This window comes from Lupinus angustifolius, chromosome LG01 (assembly GCF_001865875.1).
Source record: "Lupinus angustifolius cultivar Tanjil chromosome LG01, LupAngTanjil_v1.0, whole genome shotgun sequence".
In the NCBI taxonomy this organism is placed as follows: domain Eukaryota; kingdom Viridiplantae; phylum Streptophyta; class Magnoliopsida; order Fabales; family Fabaceae; genus Lupinus; species Lupinus angustifolius.
In genome coordinates, this window is record NC_032009.1 from 21,142,043 (window position 1) to 21,151,548 (window position 9,506).

The window sequence follows — 9,506 nt, forward strand, 5'->3', positions numbered from 1 at the left end:
CCCAATACTAAGCGGGTAACAAGCTTATTTGGGAAAACAAAAGGAGGGCCTAGAAACTGAGTAGATTAAAGGAAGAAGAGAGTGTTTTTTACTATTGGAATTCAACACTATTTCGACATTTGTATTGAAACTTTCCTATTGGAGAGAGAAGTTATTTTTTAGGGTAAAAGTGTAACCTTATCATAAATAAATAAAATAATAATATTGCATTTTACATTTTTTTTTTTGGTTTTTTGAGTACTTTGAGTGTGAAACTACCCCATAAAAAGGTATAAGTTCTCCATTTTAGAAAAAAAAAATACATAACTAAAAAAGAAACAAGAGAAAATATTGAATACATTAAACATGAGATTATAAAGTAATGAAGTTCAATCATTGATGCATTTTTCAAGAGATTAAATTTTTTATGTCTCATATGAAAATAAACAGACATCTATCCCTTGAACTCTATTATTTTATTTAGAACATTACTTTTATAGGATCATTTAATGGGTCTGAGAGTGGAAGGTGAAAAAAAACTCTTATTAGTTTTCATTTTTATGTGTTTTTCAAGCCAAATTATAAACTCTTTTTCACGGAGTAGTAATAAGATGCTAAATATTATAGTCACTCGTGAATTGTAACACTTCAATTTCTATCAGGAAAATATATGTCTTCATATTAATCTTCTTACAACAAGAAAATGATATATGTCATAAGATAATACTTTATTTATTAATGATTGATTTACAAGTGACATGTATCACTTTCTTATGATTAGAAAGATTAGTACGAGGATATAACATTACTCTTACTATCAAGATGTTTTCAGATATGGCTTTGCTTGTTGGCCTAGTCCATATATACATTGGAATAAAAAGCTACGGGTCCTTGAACTGTAGCCCAAAGGTTCCAACTTTGGGCTCTTCTGTAACATTAGGCTAGTACAAATTCCTCATCTGAAACTTGACCCAACAACTCTACAATAAATTTGAGTCTTAAATTTTACGTAATTAAAATTAAAAGTTAATTAGTGATCATATTATTATTTAAAAAACTCGTGTGATATGCATTTATCTACTAGTCTTGACAATTTAAATAAGATGTAGTGATCATATTTTACAATAACAATTATTTTCATTGGTTGTAATATCTATGCATTGTTAGTGTAAAAATGTATACACAATTTGTATTAATTTTTCTGAAAAGTCAATAATAATTAAAAATGAATGGTAGATGATGAATGGTAGTATATAAAAGTCTTACACTTTCGGTACATAATTTTCTTTTTATTTTAGTGAATTCCTATATGTATATCATCTTTTAACTAATCAATTTAGTAATTTGGTCATTATATGATGGCACCACACAAGTCACTATACGATTATTATTATGAACACACAAACTCACATGCCAATTGCAATATGTCTCCATAACTACTTAAATCCTTAGTGTCCTAATAGACCATTTCAATATTGATGCTGATGGGGGTTCCTTCCATATGAACCTCACCTTGTTCAGCTCCATTTGTCATAGGACATGTCCTTATCTGTGTCGGTCCTAACCCACACTTGTCGACCCATTTTGCTATAACTACATACTGTCTACTCTACATAGCCTGTGCCCCACTAAATGCTAGTGTGGGCCATGTCAAAGCTGGTTTTAACCATTGCCACCAGCATTTCTAACTATTGTGAGCTCATGCTAGAGGATTTTGACCATTGCTCACTGGATCACTACATTGTCCAAATTTTCAGGAGCTAGTTAGTGATTGCCTCTAAAGTCTAAACAACTTATTAACTAGGTCCGATACAAGAATGAAGATCCTCTATCCTAAAATGACGGTGTTTTTTGTTGTCTCTGAACAATAGAATTATAGTAAATAGTATAAAAATAATAATTTTTGTTTTTATAACTTTTAAGTATTATTTTCTGATTGGATAAGAATAAAGATTAGGACATGAATTAGGACAGTTGATCTTCATTCCCCATATAAAGGAGGGATCCTATGTCCCAAAAGACCTTATCTCCCTATATCTATCCAATGGAATTACACTAAATAATATAAAATATTAATTTTTTTTTAAAAAAGTTCCCAACTAAATGTTACATTTTAAGTGGTCGGTGTTGCTTTAGGCTATGACCTATTTAGCAGTTATCTATTTATGTGACAAAATTTTACTATCTCAAACATATCTCTAATCAACAAAAATATAATCTTATTATGTTTGGGTAATAAACTTGGTTTGTAAAAGATGATTATAAACCAAACATAAGCGAAAAGAAAGAATGAAATTTTAGAGAAGTGCTTATAACAATGGAATTTATGTTGGGTGATTAAATATGATTTTAAGACAGTTTCTCCCAATACTAAGCGGGTAACAAGCTTATTTGGGAAAACAAAAGGAGGGCCTAGAAACTGAGTAGATTAAAGGAAGAAGAGAGTGTTTTTTACTATTGGAATTCAACACTATTTCGACATTTGTATTGAAACTTTCCTATTGGAGAGAGAAGTTATTTTTTAGGGTAAAAGTGTAACCTTATCATAAATAAATAAAATAATAATATTGCATTTTACATTTTTTTTTTTGGTTTTTTGAGTACTTTGAGTGTGAAACTACCCCATAAAAAGGTATAAGTTCTCCATTTTAGAAAAAAAAAATACATAACTAAAAAAGAAACAAGAGAAAATATTGAATACATTAAACATGAGATTATAAAGTAATGAAGTTCAATCATTGATGCATTTTTCAAGAGATTAAATTTTTTATGTCTCATATGAAAATAAACAGACATCTATCCCTTGAACTCTATTATTTTATTTAGAACATTACTTTTATAGGATCATTTAATGGGTCTGAGAGTGGAAGGTGAAAAAAAACTCTTATTAGTTTTCATTTTTATGTGTTTTTCAAGCCAAATTATAAACTCTTTTTCACGGAGTAGTAATAAGATGCTAAATATTATAGTCACTCGTGAATTGTAACACTTCAATTTCTATCAGGAAAATATATGTCTTCATATTAATCTTCTTACAACAAGAAAATGATATATGTCATAAGATAATACTTTATTTATTAATGATTGATTTACAAGTGACATGTATCACTTTCTTATGATTAGAAAGATTAGTACGAGGATATAACATTACTCTTACTATCAAGATGTTTTCAGATATGGCTTTGCTTGTTGGCCTAGTCCATATATACATTGGAATAAAAAGCTACGGGTCCTTGAACTGTAGCCCAAAGGTTCCAACTTTGGGCTCTTCTGTAACATTAGGCTAGTACAAATTCCTCATCTGAAACTTGACCCAACAACTCTACAATAAATTTGAGTCTTAAATTTTACGTAATTAAAATTAAAAGTTAATTAGTGATCATATTATTATTTAAAAAACTCGTGTGATATGCATTTATCTACTAGTCTTGACAATTTAAATAAGATGTAGTGATCATATTTTACAATAACAATTATTTTCATTGGTTGTAATATCTATGCATTGTTAGTGTAAAAATGTATACACAATTTGTATTAATTTTTCTGAAAAGTCAATAATAATTAAAAATGAATGGTAGATGATGAATGGTAGTATATAAAAGTCTTACACTTTCGGTACATAATTTTCTTTTTATTTTAGTGAATTCCTATATGTATATCATCTTTTAACTAATCAATTTAGTAATTTGGTCATTATATGATGGCACCACACAAGTCACTATACGATTATTATTATGAACACACAAACTCACATGCCAATTGCAATATGTCTCCATAACTACTTAAATCCTTAGTGTCCTAATAGACCATTTCAATATTGATGCTGATGGGGGTTCCTTCCATATGAACCTCACCTTGTTCAGCTCCATTTGTCATAGGACATGTCCTTATCTGTGTCGGTCCTAACCCACACTTGTCGACCCATTTTGCTATAACTACATACTGTCTACTCTACATAGCCTGTGCCCCACTAAATGCTAGTGTGGGCCATGTCAAAGCTGGTTTTAACCATTGCCACCAGCATTTCTAACTATTGTGAGCTCATGCTAGAGGATTTTGACCATTGCTCACTGGATCACTACATTGTCCAAATTTTCAGGAGCTAGTTAGTGATTGCCTCTAAAGTCTAAACAACTTATTAACTAGGTCCGATACAAGAATGAAGATCCTCTATCCTAAAATGACGGTGTTTTTTGTTGTCTCTGAACAATAGAATTATAGTAAATAGTATAAAAATAATAATTTTTGTTTTTATAACTTTTAAGTATTATTTTCTGATTGGATAAGAATAAAGATTAGGACATGAATTAGGACAGTTGATCTTCATTCCCCATATAAAGGAGGGATCCTATGTCCCAAAAGACCTTATCTCCCTATATCTATCCAATGGAATTACACTAAATAATATAAAATATTAATTTTTTTTTAAAAAAGTTCCCAACTAAATGTTACATTTTAAGTGGTCGGTGTTGCTTTAGGCTATGACCTATTTAGCAGTTATCTATTTATGTGACAAAATTTTACTATCTCAAACATATCTCTAATCAACAAAAATATAATATATTAATTAAAAAAATTAAATATTTATTATTTTTTCTATTTTTAAGTGAACAACTTCTTATTTCTACTTATCTATCTATGTGATACATATATTATGATATCTATATCTATTCTTAGGCCCATTAACTTACTTCTATTCATTTCTCTTTGGTTTGGAAAGTCATTTCTCTCTATTGTTCCTAAACGGGGCTCACTTAATTTGCATTGTGGTCCATGCTGTCTTGCACCATTTTGGAGAACTTCCCATTCTTTCTACTTTTTTTCTCTCTTTCCTCAGCTGTTAAATGTTAATTGTGTCCATATGCACCTGTTCTATGTGTCTCCTTATTTTGTTATATATATATATCATACATTTCCATAGCCATTAAATACATTGCCATCACATGCATATAAGGTCACAGCTAGCTTTGCATATAGTCATATATATACTATTATTTTCTTTAGTCTTTTTCCGATCTTAGTCTAATTCTCAAATTATTGTATACGAATTAATTAGAAGCCATCAATATAGATATGGATATCAGCAAAGCAATTAATGAACCAATACCCTACAATATGAGGGAGGTGCATGCATGGTCCATGTATGTGTAGTCTTTTTTAGTCTAGATACTCTCTAGTAGTGGAGAAGTCAGAGTCTGTATTCTCAAAGTATTAAAGAGGTCAGTATAGAGCTAAGATTATCGTATGTAATTGTCAGTTTTTAAGGACCAAGATTTCAATTTACCACATGTCATAGTCTTAACTCTGCATTGGCCTCTCCAGTACCGGAGAAAATCTAGACTCAGTCGTTTTATGTTTATGTTACATTTCAATGCATCCTAGTTAATATCATGTATATAGGAAGCGAAGTAAAAATTGGAATCAATACCACTAGTGAGGGTGAGGTTTTAATTTTAACTTAGGTACATTATCTGATTAAGATTTCTGATCGATTTGCTTAAAACAAATTGAAATCCATGCAACTCTAAACCTTCATAGTGGCTTAAAAAGCTAGAATTTAGCTTTGAGCTGATTATGGATAGACAAAGAACTTAGTTATGTTCTCATAAGTTTTTTTTATTATAATGAAATTATTACATGGTAATAAGGACAGTGTAGATTCATTTCATATCTGCCCTCTAGCTCTCACTCTCTCAGCCAAGTTGTGATGATTGGATTCTCTTGTTATAGCTTTTTTCATCTCATATCAGGGTACAATTTCAATCTACTATTTTCAAATGCTTGTAACATCATTGTCCTCAATTCCATAACATTGTATTGTTAGGGTTCTTATTGGTACGAAAACTTTCCTACGGTTTTATGGATCCACAAACATAAAGATATAATTTTTTTGGAACATGTGATCTTTATTCAAAGAGCAGAATGTGAAATTGGTTTTTAGATTTTTGTATCTTACTATTATTTTCCTGCTTAAGTTAAAATAAGCTTGACAAATTAAATTTATGTCAACATCAGTTTAACTTAAAGTAAGATATGAAGTACAGTAAAAGTGAATATATAAGAAGACACGCCAAAAAATCCTCACTGTTTACATGATAAGATTGTACACTCAATTCTTGGGTTTAGCTTTTTAGGTTAAAAGCAAGAATAGAAGGACTAATTAATTAAATGAAAGAATCAATGAATGAAAGCTTTTTTATTTGTTTTCTTACTAAGGGACCAAAAGTTAGGTAAAAGCAAAAGTTAATTTATATAACAAGGGGCCCTTGGAAAGAGACACAATTGGACAAGGGTGGTTTTAAAGAGACAAAACACACAGCATAAAATGCTGTACCTAGTGTTCACCTTCTTCATTTGTTCACAAGAACAGACATGCATATAAACAAAAAACCACAATAAAATACTTGTTTTATGGAAGAAATATTAGGGATGGTGGAGAAAAAGTAAATTTAGTCACCATCGATAACTGTTTTTAACTGTAAAAGTAGTGCAAACACTGCCCTAGATTCACGAGGGTTAAGGTGGGTGGAAAATGAGAATAATATTAATATACTCAATTTGTTAATAATAATAATATTATTATATTAGTAGGTTGTGAATAATATATGTACATGCATGGTGATGGTTGAATCAAAAGTACGGATTTTTGTCTAGTGTTTGTGATTCTGATATATCACTTCTACTGCCACAAGTTGTTATCTTTGTGCACTCCAAAACAAACCTGACCCTGCTGTGTTGTGAAGCCATCTTCTCTCTCCCTTGAAGTTGATGCAATGATATATAAAATGTCCTTGTTGGGACCATGTAATAATAAGTAGAGAACTTGTTACCCTTTTCACATTTTTACCCATCATGCTTTTGTATTTTTCTTTTCCTTTCATTATAAGTGTTTCCTAGGTTTGTTTGAGAGTTAAATTTTAGATGAGAAAGAATGAAAAAGAAAGATTTGAGGATTATCTCACAAGTGAATTTCATAACCACAAGTTTTTCATTTCACTTAATTTCTCTCTAACATCTGACTCACAAACTAACCCTAATATGCTAATATAATAAATACTTATTTAATATTTTAAAATAAAATAAAATAAATAATAATATTAAATTATCCAAAGGAGGAAAATTCTACTGAGAATATGCATATCATTATAATTTTGAGTTCCATTATTAGAAATTTCTAAATGTGAATTAGATCAACAATATAAGTTTCATACTAGTGGGTAATTGATAAATTAAAGTAATTATAAGCATCAAAACCCAATATGGTAAGGTTTTTAGTTAATGTGTGATCATTTAGCCCATTAGTTAAATACTTAAAATCTTTTTAATTCCTAACACCCATTTTTATCTCTAGTACCTTATTCTGCATTTTCATGATCAACATGTTTAAAAAAGAAATGTCATCCCTTTTATGATAACCATGTTTTGAAAATCTTTCTAAAGGCAAATGTTTTCTCTTATGGACATGGCATTGGGTAGCACTTGAATTTGGGTCCTACACCTTTCTTTTTATGAAGGTCAAAATGTTATCCCATAATGAAAGTTATGAAATTGAGAACTCTCATAACATGTCAAATATAGAAACATAAGCTAGCCACATAAGTTGTTGCTTATCTTCAGCATGGCCGGCCATTAACAAAAATGAAAAATATATCACCGGGTTGGTAGAAGTAACATTTAAACATGAACCCTAATGGCAATTAGGAGATACAAGATGTGATGGCCAAAATTTTAATTATGCCTTCTTTAGTTAGTCCCCTACCAACTAAATCCTTTTTTATAAGATATAGATATGTGTTAATCTCTCATTTACTCTTAATTGTGCGATCTAGATATTGTTAAAGCATTAATGAGATAGTTGATTGTTAGATACTTAGTTATTAGTTTTTTTCATGTTTCCCATATATAAATCGTTGTATTCATTTCAATTAAATCAATGAGAAATATTATTCAAGTAGACAAACTTTGATTCTCATTCTTTATTCTTTCACCTTCTTTCTTATTCAAGTTTTTCTTTCTCATTCATGCATGACTCCTACCATTTTAACAGATATAACTTTCTAACACCACCAATTTGGCGGTAATAGTTGTCAATAATTTTCATGATTTTCGTATGATTCCATCGTTGAACTCAGTTCTTTGTTTTGTCTAATAAATTCCAAAACTTCTTTTCACAATACACTTTTTTTGTACTCTTCTTGGCCGCCTGACTTTTTTTGTATTTTTAATCCCTGCGATTGATGCATGCTTTATCGTGGTTTATTAACAATCATTTTGGTTGAATATTTCTCTTTGTTTTCATATATATAGTTAGACGCTCTCAATTATCCAGTATCTTGCTAGGATTCCAAGTATGAGTGATTTGAGGACAAAGTCTGATCCAAAAGAAATGGATACAATTCAGGTCACACTAACTGAATAGATTCATATATCTATTATATTAAGATATGATGTTTAATTTGTCCTCTCATTCTTTTCCTTAGCTTATTTAAATGGGAAATATATTACGTGTTTTCAATAATGTCTCATTTTTTGCTACATGAATCAAAAAAAAAATTAAAAATTAAAAGTAAAATTCTTATTAGCTCGGAATATAGAATAAGACACCGTTCGAGATAAGTAATTTTATTCCATTTAGATGTTGATCGATTACCTCATATTTAGGGATAGAGATCACATGTCCCAAAAAAGTCTCATTCTATGTCTCAAGTCAATTAGAGTGTTCCATTTTATTACTTTTTATTTTTAAAAATTTTCTTTTATCCATATATCAATATATGACTGGCTTTGAATAAGGAATGAGAAATCATTAGGAACATGTGATCTACATCCCATATATTTAGGAGCTCTGGTCCTTATTGCTACCATTGTATATATAAAAAATAAAACAAAAGAATTGGTGGTTAGGGAATGTCATGCAACCTCAGTTTCTTATCATTTCTTGGAAAAGAAGTACAACATCAAATTCCAACCCATCTCTTATCTGGTTGATATAAACTAATTTGTATTAGTTTAAAAGTAATCTTGTCATTCACTTTTTTTAATGATGTACATGTGCACATGCATGCATTGTCACTTGAATATAATAAACCATAGAACTTCAAAATTTTATCACTTTGTTTTGGTCTATTCATATCTAGCCATTTGAGTCTAATAAGGAAAATAATGGTGATAATGGAATATTAAGACTTTGCCATGTCGAACCTGTAACATCTAAATGAGACTCTAAAATAACTAATTGCCCTAAGAGATAGGTATATATGTCAATTCATTCAGTTTAATTTGACAATTATTTAAAACAAAAAAAGGAGATATAAAAATGTTACAACTATAGGAAGTGTAAATCTAAATTTGTAACCTTAACATGTTTGTTTAGTGTGGTAAGATATTACTAGAATCCCAAATATCGAATTAGACCAAAAATCATATATTCAATTCCTAAGATTATAGTTGTTGAGAGAACAACCACACACTCTAAAAATAATTAATTCCTTATTAATATGACTAGATAAAATTGTTAGTTGTTCAAA